This window comes from Humulus lupulus, chromosome 5, assembly GCF_963169125.1.
Source record: "Humulus lupulus chromosome 5, drHumLupu1.1, whole genome shotgun sequence".
Taxonomy (NCBI): Eukaryota; Viridiplantae; Streptophyta; class Magnoliopsida; order Rosales; family Cannabaceae; genus Humulus; species Humulus lupulus.
The window spans coordinates 71,737,942-71,755,121 of NC_084797.1; the positions used below are offsets into that span (position 1 = coordinate 71,737,942).

The 17,180-nt window shown below is 35.8% G+C and overlaps 1 long non-coding RNA gene across 1 annotated transcript; it reads right to left on the reverse strand.

The window, feature by feature from the left end:
* Nucleotides 1–12,543: 12,543 nt before the first annotated feature.
* On the reverse strand, nucleotides 12,544–13,161 carry LOC133780457 (uncharacterized). The gene is made up of 3 exons (XR_009869331.1): nucleotides 13,025–13,161; nucleotides 12,833–12,938; nucleotides 12,544–12,747 (listed from the first exon to the last, which is right to left on the reverse strand). It is a non-coding gene; the product is annotated as an uncharacterized LOC133780457 (long non-coding RNA).
* Nucleotides 13,162–17,180: the final 4,019 nt, after the last annotated feature.

The following is a 17,180-nucleotide window of genomic DNA, read 5'->3' on the forward strand; positions in this document are numbered from 1 at the left end:
TTCTAAGAGTGAGAAGTCAGAACCGTTCTCATCTGAAGATTCAAGAATATGCTCAGGGTGTTCAGAAACCTTCTGCTTGCCCTTTCCTGGTGGAGCAGGGCAACAGCTGCTCGTGGGGTGCGTGAGGGTTCCCTGATGGTCACTCCCGTTGTCCTCCTCCTCGGAGGTTGTGACACATCTTGGTGCTGCTCGGGAACTTCTCCACTGGTAGCACTCCTCGTAGTTGATTCCCTCACATCCTGGTGAGGTTCCAGAAGGCCAACCAGCCTTAGATTGGTCTCCGTGACCAGCTCTTTGACGCTTTTTTTCTATATTTTTCATGCTGGCCAGGGATGCTACTCGTATCTCCATTTCTAGAGTAGGAGCTAGTCGACGCCATGGACCTGAATGACACCAAAGTTCTAAGGATTGTGCCGAAAAGCTAAAGGAAATTAGGCAACCAGTGCATAAACAATTTACCTCCTTCAGTGAAGGTCAGATTGTTGGCGACCAAGTCCAGTGTTAAAAAGTACTCCTGGAAGTACTTTCCCACGTTGGACTAGTGGGTGATCTCACTCACGAAAAATGCGAGAAAATTCCTGGAGGTAAAAGTGGAAGAACCCCATGTTGTTTTGATTGGGGTTGGACTTGAGATCAAACAAATAATTGATCTCGTGTGGCGTAGGAACGTGCCACTTCTTATGGATGTACAGGATATAAAGAGCAGAGAGCACTCTATGTCCGTTTTGAGTGATTTGGAAGGGAGCGACCTCGAAATAGTTGGCCACCTCTTGGAAAAAATGATGAAGAGGCAAGGTTGCCCCTGGCTCAATGTGATATCTCGACCAGGTGCTAAAGGCGCCCCCAAGCAGGTTTGCCCGCTAGTTGATTGTAGGCTTGATTAGGGTTATCCGAGGAAGTCCGTACTTCTTGAGATAATTTCCTACCATCCGAGCTGTAATGTTGCGAGGAGGTACTACGTACCATTCAACCTCTGGTCGAAGGACGTCCTGAGGTTGGGCTTTTTTTTTGGATTCCTGGCTGGGAAGTGTTTTCAGGTTGAGGGCTGGTCGAAGGATTTTCAACCCGAGGAGCAGGTTGTTTGGCAGGAGGAGTGGTTGTTTTCTTTTTCTTTTGAGCAATGGATTTTACGCGACCCATGTTGGCTGGGCTGGTCGAAGATCTATTTGAATGCTTATGAGAAAAAGGAATTTTTGGGATTAGCAGCGACGGTTATTCTTGATCTTCGAGTAACTGCGCGAGAAAGTCGTCGTCGATCGACCTCTCACCTCCTCATGGGTCGTGCATGAAAATCTGTGAACAGAGATGGGGAGATGAGAATCTACGACCAAAATACCAAGAAAGTGGAAAAGTTAAAATAACGTCGCTCGTGTATAAAAGTTAAGCTTTTATACAACCAGCAGCATTCTAACAAAAACACTAAATTCTATGCGAATAGTTTGGAAAATGGATTAAAAGGCAAATGTGAAAAGTTTTTCGGAAAAAACTTTTTAACTCTGAGAAAGGGCGGGAAAAGCTCATTTTTTTTCTACATGCTTAAAAATCGAATTTTTACTTCGATTTTATGCCCTAAATCAATAATCCTATCTCCCAAACCAATTCCTATGACTCATGTAGTGTTTTTTACTTATCCTTTCATGCTCAGACCTACGTGCTTATTTATGCCAAATCATTTTTTCAAGAGCATTCAGGAACTTAAAGTCTGAAACAAACCAGAAACTAAATATAGCATGGCATTTAGAGACGAAGAAATTCAAGAACCTTACTTGGATGAAAGTGGGTGTAAATTTCCAAGACGTTGAGTGGCTGGGTGGAAACTCCATAAATCGTTGGGATCATTTGGGTCTTCTGGGTTCTAAGGGTTTTGTTCTTCAGTTTTCTTGAGAAAAAGATAAAAAGTAACAGGAAAAAAGGTAAATATGGGGGGGTTATATATTGGTCGAAGCACGGTTACAGAGGTAATCATGAGGGGTTATTTTTCGAGGCATGGAAAAGCGTAATAGCCCTCAAACCACTTTTTGGGAAACTACAAAGATATGATTGGTTTCCTTTTTCGAGAAGGCATGGACGACTCTGACAGATTTGACAAGGCATACGAAAGGTCTATTATCTAAGTTTCTTTTATGCTGGTCGCAGTAAAATAAACATGAGGGCAAATGTTTACACAAAAATGGCCCCTGATGATGTGGCAGAATTGACCTACACGTGGTAGGCACGTGACGGCATTAAGTGAGTATCCTGCTCGGCTATCGAACAGGAGATTATTGGTTGATCATTCATCACACTTCCAGTTGACCATCCTGGTCGCATACTTTCATTTATTTCCTTTATTTATGCAATTATGTGATTATACATTGATTGTAATTTCTATTATTATCTAGATATGCAAGTCTTAATGGTAATTAAGGCCCATTGGCCCATGTAACCTTCTTGAGCCTATAAATACGAATCAAAAGGCTTAGGGAAGGGGAATTTTCGATCTTTAAATCCTGAGAGAAAATTGTAGTGTGATTATTCACCAAAGTTGTAATTCTCCCAAGGCTTGTGAAACTCGTGGACCCTAGTTCATTGATCACAGTAGTGGGATTCTACATCAATAAGAACACTAAGTGGACGTAGGTCATTACCATCCAATTGGGCCGAACCACTATAAATCGTTTGTGTCATTTACTTTTCCATTTGAATTTCTTCTTGTTTTCGTATCATTTTATATCGTTTATCTGACTCCATGTCGTTGACCAAATTGAGGGTCAACAATGTGTTTGAACAATAGGCATATATTTGGACGTAAAAATACATTAGCATGTAACATGCATACGTGGGAGCGTTCTTAAAATTTAACATTTTAAAACGATAATTTCTACATGTTTCTTTTTTCCTCTTCAATAAAAGAAATATTCAGCAAACATACTTTATTTACCATTTAATTATTTCTTTAACCACAAAACTGTTATGCAAAACTTTAACACAACATATTTACTTTATAAGATAATTCATTTAGTATTTTCTAATTTCTCATGAAATAATAATTTCATTTATTATTTAAATAGCATTTAAAAGGTTGTGATAAAATTGTAGTTACTAAATAAAATTCTTGTTTTCTTTTAGAAAAAATAATATTACTAATCTAAAAATGAAACTGCATATTGTAAGAAGTGAAATTACATAAACAAAGTGTGGAAATATTACATTTTCATATATAAAATTTAATACTTAATTCATTGGAGTGTATGACTAACTTATCATTATTTAAATTACATTTTCTTTTAGTAATCCAAAGTTTCAGCAAACTAATAATTTGTTCAAAAATCACAAAATGAATTTAAACCATTTAAAAAAAACCGCACACAAATAATAGTGTGAGAATACATATTTGCATTTTGAAAATATCATATTTATCATATACATAGCTATAGGTTCAATTTATTTGATGCACTTGTTTTACTTATCTCATTTAAACGACTTTTCTTACTATAACCAACAATTCCAACAACTATTTTATTTTATTAAAATCACATACTTGGATTAAAACTATATTTTCTTTCATATAATATATAAAAAATCTGCATGTATTTAATTTGATAAAAAGAACCATTAACATGTGAAATAAAAATGCTTTTTTGTTTACATAAACTTAAACACCATTTTGAGGCATCACTTGTTCATTTCAAAAATATTTATTTACAATTACCATAAAAAAAATAATAAAACAAAATAGCAAGCATAAAATCACCTAATCATGTTTAAAAAATGCTTATGAAATGCTTTTATCCATTTAACAATTTATACTATCATTCTCCTACACTTGAACACCATAATATTACATTTAGCATGAAATTTAATCAACCCAATAATCAAACACCAAATATGACCCTATGCCGAAACCCTCATGATGATCAACATCTCATATTTTCTTTGCATTTTTACAAGAATATTTAAAAGTCAACATTATCATAGCATTGGCCAAACCAAACTTAAGCCCTTGTGGCTATTGGCATTCCTGCATTTTTGTCACATAAACAATTAGATTTAAATAACCATGAAACATAACCATAAGATCTCATACTTCATGCATGGCCAAAAATTTTATATTCATGCTTGCCTATACACATCACACACCCAAGCATACTCAAGTACATGAAATTATATAGCCCACACGTCTAGGCCATATAAACTTCATAACAAATCCTTTAAAGAACTACTAATACCTAATCAATATGAATCTTCCCCTTGGCCGAAACCTCAACACCATATAACACAAATACACTCTTCAACATACTTCCCATCAAAATCATTATATCAAGATCATGTCTCCTTTCATCAACAACCATAAAAAAATACAACAACCAAACCACAACAAGGCAAGCAATTTCATATAAATAAATAAATCAAAAACAAAAAACATAGACTAGAATCAATATCACAATAATATCAAAAGATAGATTCACTACCTCTTTGATAGAAATCAACCCCACAAAGATTGTTCTCCCTTTTTTGCACCTATGATTTTCGAATTCCACAAGAACAAGAGAAGAGAAAATCATTACTTAATTTTGAGAAGAAGGATAACTACTTTTTTAAAGAATCAAAAGACAATGAAAATCAACCATTACCTACGACCCTTGAGCCTATCTTTCTTCCTTCTTCTTCTTCTTCTTCTCTCTCTCTCTTTCTTTATTCTTTTCTCTCCTTCTCTCTCTAGCTTCTCACACAGCCTCTCTCTCTCCCCTCCTACACCTCGGTCGCCAAGAGAAAATGGACTCTTTCCTTTCTTTCCTTACTTTTATTTAACCTAAAGGAAGATACACTAGTCTAATTGGAATGGGAAAGTATTGAAACCTAATCTTTTTATTTATTTATTTTTATTTGATTTTTCTTAAATAAAGGAAATAAAATAAAATTAAAAGATGACATCCTCTTCTTTCCAAATTTGTCTAATATCAACAAACAAATCTATTTAAATCCAAACCAATTTGGAAAAGAAGACCATTCCTTTCCCACTCTCTTCCACTCACCTACCCCTTATTTCCCTTCCTTTTTATTTTCTTTTTAATTCTTTAATTTCTTAATTAAATAAAATAAAAGGAAATTAATTATAAAAGATACCATTGCATGCTCACCATGCAGCCATGCACATACACACACCCAATTGCTCAATTGATTCACTACTTACCACACACCTTAGTGCACACAACCAAAACTCATTTACTTACATTTTAAAATAATTAAAACAAACAATTAACAAAAATAATTTCACATAATCTCTATCAAACAATTAACATAAATTTCCTAACACTTAACAATTAATCATAAAATAAAGCACAAAATTAATTAAAGTAAAAAAACAAAATTGGTGCGCTAAAATATACCCTCCTTAAAAGGAATTTTGTCCTGAAATTCTTTCTTACCAAATAACTCAAGGTATCTTTCTCTCATTTCTTCATCCAGCTCCCATGTTGCTTTTCTTTCCGTACTATTCTTCCACATGACCTTAACTTAGGAAATCCTTTTGGATCTCAGTTCCTTGATTCCCCTATCAATGATACACTCTGACTGTTCATCGTAACTCAGGTCTCGCTTCGGCTGTAACGACATATAACTCAGAACATGAGAGGGATCTGACACATACTTACACAACATCGAGATGTGAAAGACGTTATGTGTTTCAACTAGTGCTGGGGGCAGTGCTAAATGGTACGCAACTTGCCCTATTTTGTCCAAAATCTCAAATGGACCTATAAATATCGAGCCAACTTCTCTTTCTTCCCAAAACGCATAACACCTTTCATTGGCGAGACTCTCAAGAACACAAACTCACCCACTAAAAACTTGATGTCCCTTCTCTTAAGGCTTGTGTAACTCTTTTGCCTACTTTGAGCGATAAGCATCCTTTGGCGAATTTTCTCGATCACCTCAGTGGCTTCCCTAACTGCCTCGGGACCTAATATTTGCTTTTCCCTAACCTTTTCTCAGTGCAAGGGAGATCTACACTTGCACCCATAAAGCATCTCCTAGGGAGCCATCCCAATAGTGGACTGATAGGTATTGTCATAGGAGAACTCCATCAGGGGTAGATATCGACTCCAGGATTCTGAAAAGTACAATGCACAACATCTCAACATATTTTCTAGAATCTGAATAATCCTCTCAGAGTGCCAATTGGTCTGGGGATGAAAATTTGTATTGAACTTTAACCTTGTACCCATAGCTTTTTGTAATCCCTTAAAAAAGTTCAATGTGAATACTGATCCCGGATCAGAAATAATCGACTTTGGAACCCCATGAAGTCTCACTATCTCACTCACGTACAACTCTGCATACTGATTCATCAAGTATGTGGTCTTAACCAGCAAGAAATGGGCAGACTTAGTGAGCCTATCAACTATTAACCAAGCAGAATCATGTTGTTTTGGGGTCATAGATAACCTTGCCACATAATCCATCGCTATGTATTCTCACTTCCATTCTGGAACATAAAGTGGCTGAAGTATCCATGTTGGCCTTTGATGCTCTGATTTGACTTGCTGACATGTCAAACATCTGGCGACAAACTCAACAACATATTTTTTCATTCTAGGCCACGAATACAACGCCTTAAGGTCTTGGTACATCTTTTTTCTACCCTGAATGTAAGGAATAAGTTGTTGTATGTGCCTCCTTCATAATACTTTCCTTAATCTCATCATTGTCAGGCACACAGATCCTATACTTATATCACATCAATCAACCATCAGATATAGTGAAGTCGCCTTGCCTGGGTGGTATAGAATTTTGCAATCATTGTCCTTCACTGATTCTAACCACCTCCACTGGCTCATATTCAATGCTTTCTGAGTGTAGAAGTACTTCAGAATTTTTTGATTGGTGTAAATTTCACACTTATCCCAATAAAGGTGATGTCTCCATATTATCACTGCGAACACCACTATAGTCCTTGAGCTGCCTTGATGCATAGGCTATAACCTTCCCATTATGCATCAACATGCAACCTAAGTCATTCTTAGATGCGTCACAATACACCACAAACTTTTCACCACCTACAGAAACACAGATGATAGGTGCAGAGATAAACTTATCCTTCATAGCCTGAATGCTTTCTTCACACTTATCCGTCCATGGGAACTTTTGGTGCTTCCGAGTTAAGTTGGTCAAGGGTGTGTCAATCTTTGAAAAAACCTCAACAAACTTCTAGTAATAATTCACTAACCCTAAGAAGCTTTGAACCTCTGAGGCAATCTTAGGTTGGGGCCAGTCTCTAATTGCCTCGATCTTTTCTGGATCCATTGCTATTCCATTCTTGGACACTATATGCCCTAGGAAAGTCACTTTTTCCAATGAAAATTGAAATTAGCATAAAGTTATTGCTCTTGTAGTCTATTTAGTTTCAACCTCAGCTGCTCCTCGTGCTCTTCCTTACACTACTACAAAAAGGGATTTTTAGGACTTGCGGGGCGCGAGTCCTCTATTTGAGAGCCTTAAAAACTAAGGTTTTTTAGGACTCGCAAAGCGAGTCCTAAAATAATGTTTTTAGGACTCGCAATGCGAGTCCTAAAAAATCTGGTTGAGTGCCTTTAATTAAGTTTTTAGGACTCGCAATGCGAGTCCTAAAAAATCTGGTTGAGTGTCTTTAATTAAGTTTTTAGGACTCGCTTTGTGAGTCCTAAAAAATCTGGTTGAGTGCGAGTCCTAAAAAAATGTTTTTAGGTCTCGCAACGCTAGTCCTAAAAAATCGGGTTGAGTGCCTTTAAGTAATTTTTTTAGGACTCACGGGTAATTTTTTAAGACTCGCTTTGCATGACCTTAAAAGTAATTTTTTTTTTTTAAAAATACAGCTACAATTTTAATTTTGATTTAAAAATATATATCCATTTGAGTGTCGAATATCTATCAAAAGAAATTTGAAAAGAAAATACTAAAAAAATGGCAAAAAAATTTTACGAAATATAAATTTAAAATTTCTAAACATGTATTGTAATTAGCTAGCTATAACATCATTCATTTTTCTCTAACCAATTGTAAAAATGACATTGCCCATTCTTCTCTAACTTCGTCAATTTCTTGAGTAGTATATGGTTTGTCGGAGGTGAACTGAAAAAAAAAACAAAAATTTAATTATAATTATGTTAGTGGTAATAAATTCAAAGGATATATAAAAATTGTACTAGATTAATATACTATGTTGTTGTATATTGTTTATTACCTGTTTCGACAAAAAATGTTTGATATGAGGGGCATTGATAAGTACATTCTTCATCATCCTTGTTTACCGAGTTTTTCGGAAACGAATACAAACAAAATAATAAAAAGATAAGAACTGTAGAAGTGCAGAAATATAAATAGACAAACAGGTTTTTTACGTGGTTCAGGCGTTAACGAGCCCTAGTCCACGAGTCGATGTTATTATACTTGTAGAGAATTACAGTAAAATGGCTGGTGTACAAGAACCTCACAAACTCACAATGTTTCTCTCGGGTTCTCTTGAAGAAGATGAAGCTAGAGAGATTTTGGCAGAGTTCTTGCTCTGTAACCAGTTGGCCCCTCCTCCTCTATTGTAAAATGAGGAGGTCTTTATAGCTAGGGTTTTGGATTAGGGTTTTACTCTGCCCCCTTGAGTCTTAATTACACCAGCCGTAAATAGGGGATACCATTACCCTAGTAGCATGGCTACAAGGCTCTACGTAGGTATAATTACATGAAAATATGGGGAATGTCAAAAGGCAGCGGTCTTTTCCAGGCTGTCAGCGGAACAGTAGGCGAAAAGGCACTTTTAGGCATGCTGGGATGTGTGCGGCCTCGACCTGTCAGGCGGGATCCTGTGTCAGGTGAGTATCATTCCAACTATGCCTCCTCCATGACTCGACCGCTTGGTCTTCTTTCGTGCGAGGCACGGAACTGTATCCGCGAAGGTAACCTGAAGAGCTTCTCCTGGAAGGACCTTCCCCGAAGGATATCCCTTTGGGAGTCTGGGAGAATTGACGAGCTTCCGGGTCGCAGTTGCTTGAAAGAGTGTGCTGGACACTAAACGGGTGAGGTGAAGCCTTTCTGTCCATCCGCGAGCCCTGGTCATTCTTCGTGAAAGACTTTGATAATTCTGCTTCCCCGAGGCTATCCATCTAAACGCTATCCGGAAATCTGGATAACAATCCTCATAACGTAATATCCGCAGTCGATATTGTTTGGTTGTTTACTACACTATATAAAGATTGGTAATACATGTACAATTCTTATTATTAAATATCTTAAACATCTTTACATATACATAAACTATACAAATAGAAACATACCGTAGGTTGGAAATACATTACTCCCGATGAGCGTTTGTTGATCTTTTGACATGCTTTCATTCTTTCTGTGAAATACATCTCAAATGCATCATGGATGGTCTCCTTGATGGTTGTCATGTTATCTAATGGTGCGTTGAGAGGATCGAGAAAACAACAATAATGCCAATTGGGATATAATAAAAATAACATCCAATGCTCCCTGTTGAAAGAACAAGTATTACACAGTTGTTAGCTTTAAATTCTATTTGTTTGTATCAATGAAAAGCATAATAATTAAACTTACCCATGGTTATAAGGCATAACTATCCAATCATGCTTTTTAGACGTGCAATATAACATCCTATCACATAAAGCTTGAGCATGACTATCTGCACGACTCACAGAAGTAGAAACCTTATTCGGATTCATAAACAACAATGATCCTCTCTTTTCCTTGTCTAATAACAGTGTCTGGTACAAAATCCTACCAAAAAATATAATTACTTAAAAAGAAAACTAAATAATTGATGAAAGGAAATCCTTACAATAAATATTATTAGCATACCTTATGTAGAAGACAATGCATGATTGTCCAATCATCTCATTTCTACAAAATTCAAGTATTTCATCCCGAAATAGAGCAAAGTATTCACAAGCATGGCCAAACACATCAAATTCAATGGACACTTCAATGGCATAATCATGTTTAGGCCAATCATTGACGATTTCATATACATGTCTCAACTTAGGCGAAATTGGAGATGGTTGTTGCACCTCTTGTGACAATGACTCCTTAGGCGCTTGTTTTGGAACTAGTTTTTGAGTTTGTGGTGCTAATGGTAGAGAAGTTTTTTTCCCATCATGCTTTCCTTTTTTTTTAACGACCTCCTAATAAACCCATAACAAATAATTAATAATGGAATAAGTAAATAAAAATTTAATAGTCTTAAAAGAATTACCTGTGTCGCTCCATTGAAGATGACTAGCGACTTGGGCCAACGTATCAAACTCCCAATAGCTTGTTTGACTGTATAAATCTCACTGTCAGGGATCGGGTTAACAAGTAGAGCATCAGGTTGGTCAGCAAACTCAATTGAACCGCGGTAGTTTTCTCCTATGTTTTCTCCATGTATGTCTGAGCTACTAGTAACTAGAATGTATCCCCTACCAACGATGTTGGTGATAGAGCCTAATGCAAATTTGCATTCAATCATTTTATCCTGCACATATTTAGATATGTATAAATATGTTATACAAGTTCACAAATTTAGATTTTAAAAAGATAAAGCTATACCTGATTTGATCCAGGAGTGGGGATAAACACAGGTGCCTCTTCTGGTTGTGGGGGCGGGGGTGCTAGAGGTTGATGCTGCGATTTCGGTGATGCCTGATGAGATGGTGTCACCTGATCTATGGGTGATCCATAGTTTGGCATTGACGCATGAGAAGATCCTCCAAAGCCACTATGTTGTCCTTTCATCTGTTCCATAAACTCTCGCATCATTTCCTCTTGTCTTTAGATCATTTCTTGTTGTTGTTTCATTATTTCTTCTTGTTGACGGTATTTTTCTTCCATCATTGCAAATCGAGCCTCAACTGAGGAAGCCTCAAATTCTTTTCCCTTTTTCTTACTGGATAGTGGGGTTTTCCAGAATTGGCTAGGCGTTACATCGAGCCCAATACCCCTCACTCGCCCTCTGCTCTCAGGGGTGCCTAATGCCATTGTAAGCACATCCTTAGACCCATCAGGTTCAAATTTTCCTTCACTCATGAGCTTAGTATAGTGCTCCTGCAAACAAAATATAGAAATATAGTTATTCTCATTAAAAATAAGTAATCCAATCATATAAAATGTAGTACACTTACTATGTTGCGAGCTACGCTTGTTGCCTCGGTACCAACCGGCTCACCCTTTTTGTTAGAATGTCCCGCCAACCACAACTGTGACCTGTCGATTTCAGACACCTCGAGTCCAAATTTTTTTTGTTGTAGCCTTTCCAGTGCCAACAAATACCCACCTCGTGACATATGATGGTTGTGTTTATTTTTTTTTCGACGATCTTGATGTATTTTTCTTATTTTCTTCCAATCATCAGTCATGGGTGAAACACAGAACTCATCCCATTCTGTTTTAGTGATCAACTGTGAGTAACCTCTTGGCATATTGAACGTCTTGATGGTCGGATTTGCATCAAGTACATCATAGATGCATACCTTAGTCAGATGGGATTTGAATGATCTCCATCGTTTTGCCGCCCTTGACATAATTTTTCTTTTTGATTTATCGTCTATGTCAAATGTAGCCTACAATTGAAAACAATACATATCGTTAGTCTACATTAAAAATACAAACAACATATATTATAGTGATAGAGAAAATACCTTAATGATTTCCCAAAATTTTTCTTTGTCTGATTAAGGGACTTTATCCCAGCTTGCGTGTGTGATTGAAGCACACCTCTTGATAGTTGATCCGATCATTGATCCCAATTTTGATCTCATTGTACTAATCACTTGTCCATATTCATTGAACTTGATCGGTACCTTAACACCTTCACTTCACATCTTGGCTATGTCGGGCATGGTACATAGTCCCCTAATAGATCTCACATGCACTATAGCAGTGTCATCATTCTCCTCCTGACCAACATTATTTTCAAGTCCAGGAAGTGGACAATCATCATCAAAACCTCCTGGATCAGCCATGGAAATATCTGAAAAGGAAACGATTATAAACAATGTTAATAGACAATCGTCAATATGATAGGAAAATTAAATATAAAATGAACAAATCCAACCTTCGGAAGAAGAAAAAACAAGTCAACATTTATCACAGTATATGATCAACCCATACACCGTCACCATCAAAACGCAAACAAATATCATCGTCATCTACACCATCATCAATAGGGTATTCAGTAAGATGTGGTTCGGGAATTGTGACAGGTTGTTGAAGGAGTGGTAAGTCATGTACATCATTCTCTTTGTCTCTCCAATCTATCGGTTGAGTAGGAACCACGACTGACCATTGCTTATCTGATGGATCATTCACATAGAAAACTAGTTTGGCTTGTGTTGCCATTATGAAACGATCATTTTTGTGCCCAATTCGATTTAAATCAACTGAAGTAAAACCTAAATCATCAACCTTTACTCCCTTGTCACTTTTCACCCAATCACATAAGAAGACCGGCACTCTAATTGTAGTATAATCTAATTCCCAAATTTCTTGGATTACTCCATAAAATGTCATATCACACTCTACATGATTTTTGTCCTTTGAACTAGAGATTTGCACAGTTTTTGCTACAATACAAACTCCACTATTCTGTGTGGTTCTTACATTATCTCGTTCCAAAGTATTGAATTGAGTACCGTTGATGATGTATGAAGGGTACTTAAACACATTCAGAGAAGGACCACGAGAAATCCACTTAACTATGTCTGACACATGACACGACGTGTGGGTCACTTCAATTGCAACCTTTGTTAAAAAACATGAAATAATAATTAATAACATGTCATGCAATCAAAACAAAAGATTTAAAATTATTTACTCAAATCAATACCTTGTTCTCTAACCAAGTACTAAACGTACGATAGTGTTCATCTTGGATCCATTTTTGGTTCTTTGACTTAGATGGATATTTTTTCCGAAGCCAAACAAAATGATTCCTTCATAAATGTATGCAAAATTAGTATGAATCAATACAAATATCACAATAATGTTTTATGATATCATACTGTCTAAGATAACTTACTCGATGTAAGGTTGAATCTCATCAATGTTTTGCAATACAAGACAGTGTGCTTCATGTCTTTCATCTTGAGTTATTGAGCATATAACACCACCTTTTCCACCATAACCACCATTACTTTTATTTAATGTAGATTGATCGCCCACACTTGTCACACCATGCAAGTATTCTGAACAAAATTCAATGGCTTCTTCTGCAATATAGCATTCAACAATACATCCTTCGGGTCTACTTCTATTTCTAACATAACTCTTAAGAATCTTCATGTATCGCTCAAAGGGATACATCCATCTTAAATAAACAGGTCCGCATAGTTTAATCTCTCTAACCAAATGGACTGTAAGATGCACCATTATGTCAAAAATGGAAAGTGGGAAGAATCGCTCTAAGTAACACAAGATTATAGCAATCTCCACTTGTAAATTGTCTAACGTTGAAACGTCAATCGTCTTACAACATAAATACTTGAAAAAAAAATACATCCATGTGATTATTTCTCGAACCTTTCTAGGTAGCACACCACGAATAGCCACAGGTAGAATGTGTTGGAATAGGTCATGACAATCATGAGATTTCATGCCGACCAAATTCAAATTCATCATATCCACCAACGTTCTTATGTTTGAAGAATACCCTTCTGGAACTTTAATATTGTATAGACAATTGCAAAGTTCTTTTTTCTCATCCTTAGTGAGTGTGTAACAAGTTGCCGATAAAAATGTTCTATTAGGGCCAGCTTTTGGATGTAGGTTTTTTCGCAAGCCCAATGCAGCCAAGTCTTTCCGAGCTTTAATACCGTCCTTACTTTTACTTGGAATATTTAACAAAGTTCCTATTAGACTATCACACACATTTTTCTCAATGTGCATGACATCTAAATTATGTCGCAAAAGTAACTTTTCCCAATATTCAAGCTCAAAGAAAATTGATTTTTTCTTCCAAGGACTTGTAGACTCATCCGCACTAGTCAAACTAACTTCAGTCTTATCCTTGACAACACTCTTTCCACAACCCTTCTTCTTCTTAATTGGACAAACAATAGGTTTTCCTACCTTAAACTGAATTACAGATACTTTATTAAGTACTTGATTCCCAGTCAAAGGAACTGGAGCCAAACCAAACTCTTGTTCACCATTGAATGCATTTTTCCAAGTTCTAAAATAATGTCTCCAGGGCAAGAATTTTCTATGTCCCATATAGCACACCTTGCGGGAATGTTTCAAATATTGAGAGAAAGTCTTCTCCTCACAAATAGGACAAGCTTTGTATCCTTTTACACTGTAACCAGATAAATTTCCATAAGCGGGGAAGTCGTTGATTGTCCATAACAACACCGCTCGAAGGGTAAATTCTTCTTTTCGGTATGCATCATAAGCCCTAACTCCTTCATTCCATAAAGTTTTCAAGTCATCAATTAGGGGAGCTAAGTAGACGTCAATATCGTTACCAGGTTGTTTGGGTCCAGATATCAGCAAGGTCAGTAAGGTAAACTTCCTTTTCATACAAAGCCATGGCGGTAAATTATATATGACTAGCATAACAGGCCAACAACTATACTTACTACTGAGAGAAGTATGAGGATTAATTCCATCCGTAGAAAGAGCTAGACGAATATTTCTAGGTTCATTGGCAAATGAAGGCCATTCAAAATCCACTGTCTTCCACGCTGGTGAGTCAGCAGGATGTCTAAGTCTACCGTCCTTTATTCTCTCATTTGCATGCCAAGTCAAATTCTTAGCATGATCAACATTTCAATAAAATCGAATCAAACGAGGAATTGGAGGAATATACCACAAAACTTTTGCTGGTACTCCTTCCTTAACTTCCTCTAAATTCCTTTTCTTTTGCCATCTGGACACACCACAAGTAGGACACGAATTCACATCTACAAGGCTATTCCGATATAATACGCAATCATTAGGACATGCATGTATTTTTTCATATTGCAAGCCTATTGAGCACATAGTTTTCTTAGCCTCGTAAAATGATACGGGCATCTCGTTTTCTTCAGGCAGTAAATCTTTAAAAAAAACTAACAATTCCGTGAAACTCTTATCACTCCATCCATTTTTTGCTTTTATATTGTACAATCTAAGAAGGGCTGACAACTTTGAAAATTTAGTGCAACCAGAGTAAATTGGCTTTTCAGCGTCATTAAGAAGATTTTCAAACTTAACGGGATCTACTTCTGATTCATAATATGCATCATCAATCATTTCATCTAAATTATCCTCACGATCCAATTGCCTATAATTCCGATCTTCATTCATCATAGGAGGGTCCGGAGTAACATGAAGCTCTTCACCATGCCAATACCATATTTTATAACTTTTGTCTATCCCGTGGAAATATAAGTGCTCTTTTATTATTGTGGCAGTCATCTTTTTCATATTTCCACACTTACTACAAGGACAACAAATATAGTTTGGATCTTTGGCATGATCCAAACTAAATTTAAGAAACTCATCGACCCCTTTTATATATTCTACTGACATCCTATCAGCTGACATCCATTCTTTTTCCATATTGCGCCTATTTGTTTTAATAAAAAATTAAAATTAAGAAAATAAAATAAAATAAACATACAAAACAAAACAAAACTAAGTACAAAAAAATCTATAGAAAATCGGGCAGCATATCCCCTAATTTACTAGCCTAGCCATCTGTCCCAATCAACACCAATATGTCAAACAAATCAAACAGCACACAGGTTTTCATCCATATATCACCGCAGCACACAAAATTCTCAGAACCTACTTCACTAAGACATGCAAGTTCTCAATCTTCCGTTATCACCACAGCACACAGAATTCCCAGAACCTACTTCACTACGGATGAATATCTAAGATATTCAAACTCCACTAAAGTAGTACAGTTATCATTCAAAATTGTAAAATATTGAATTTTTTAAAAACTAAATCAAATGCAACATACCTTTTGCAATTAGCTATCAATCCAATGCTTTAAAACCAATCAAAATATTAACCTATTCATTTTAATCAACATTATAAAACAAGAAAAAGGTCAGATGTTGACATGCTCTTTTAAAAAAGTTAAAATCAACACAACAAATATATGCATACATACTTGTATATTCTTTTACAAGTCACACTTGTATCAACAGCTATTATTTGTCTAATGAACACTTTAAGAGCTTTTTTTATTTAGACATAAAAGCAGCATCATCACTTTTATCAATTATACATATACAACACACAGGCAAGACACTTTTATTAGAGCTCTCATAGATTGTTGTTAACTGGAACTCCACTACAAGCAAGACACTTTTTTATTCTTCTCTTATTTTCTTTTTTTATACCTGCAATGTACTAACACATTTAAAAGTTAATTTTCGTTATTATTATTTTTATTATGATGTTGGCTTTTATTGCTGTGGTCATTGCTGTTAATATTATTATTTGATAAATCGATGATGATTACTCTTCTAGTTATTATTATTGTGGTGACGATGATAAGTTGATAACAATGTTCACCATTTTTATTGCTGTTCTTTATTTATTATGATAAGGATAATGATGATGTTGGTTTTTATTACTACCGTTTAAGAATGTGCCTTTTTCGGATTTATGTAGAGATTGGCAAATGCTTTGTGTAAATATTCTTATACTTAAAGTTCTGTGTTCTGTGTTCTAGGGACTTTATATTTTGTTTTCTGTTTGTTTGATTATATTTGGGTAGTAAGGTTCTTGTACTCCCATACCTCTTGTATTTTTTTTTCTATTAATTATAGGAGCACTGATGTTTTGATTAAAAAAAGGAATCACAATAGTTATATTATTATTATTTTTTCTTATGGGAGTGAAGTGATGCTGAAAAAATCTATCTTTCCTCTATTATGCAGAACAATCTTGATGAGTTATGGGCACTATTAAACTTCTTTTGTGTAGCAGTACAATTTCCAACTTTATAATCTACACACTCCTTTGTAACTTTAATTAGCATAGAGTTGTATAATATAGTTTAAACTATAGTTAAGACCTTACGGTCCTTCCCTAGTTAGTGGTTATCAATGAATTGGTCTTATTTATCAATAGATTTGAAGCATGCTTCTTTTGGGAAAGAAGTTTTTGATACTTTAGGTGGTGTTTTCACCTAGCTATTAGGTTTGACTTGTTACGTAGCATTGCATTTTGGTATT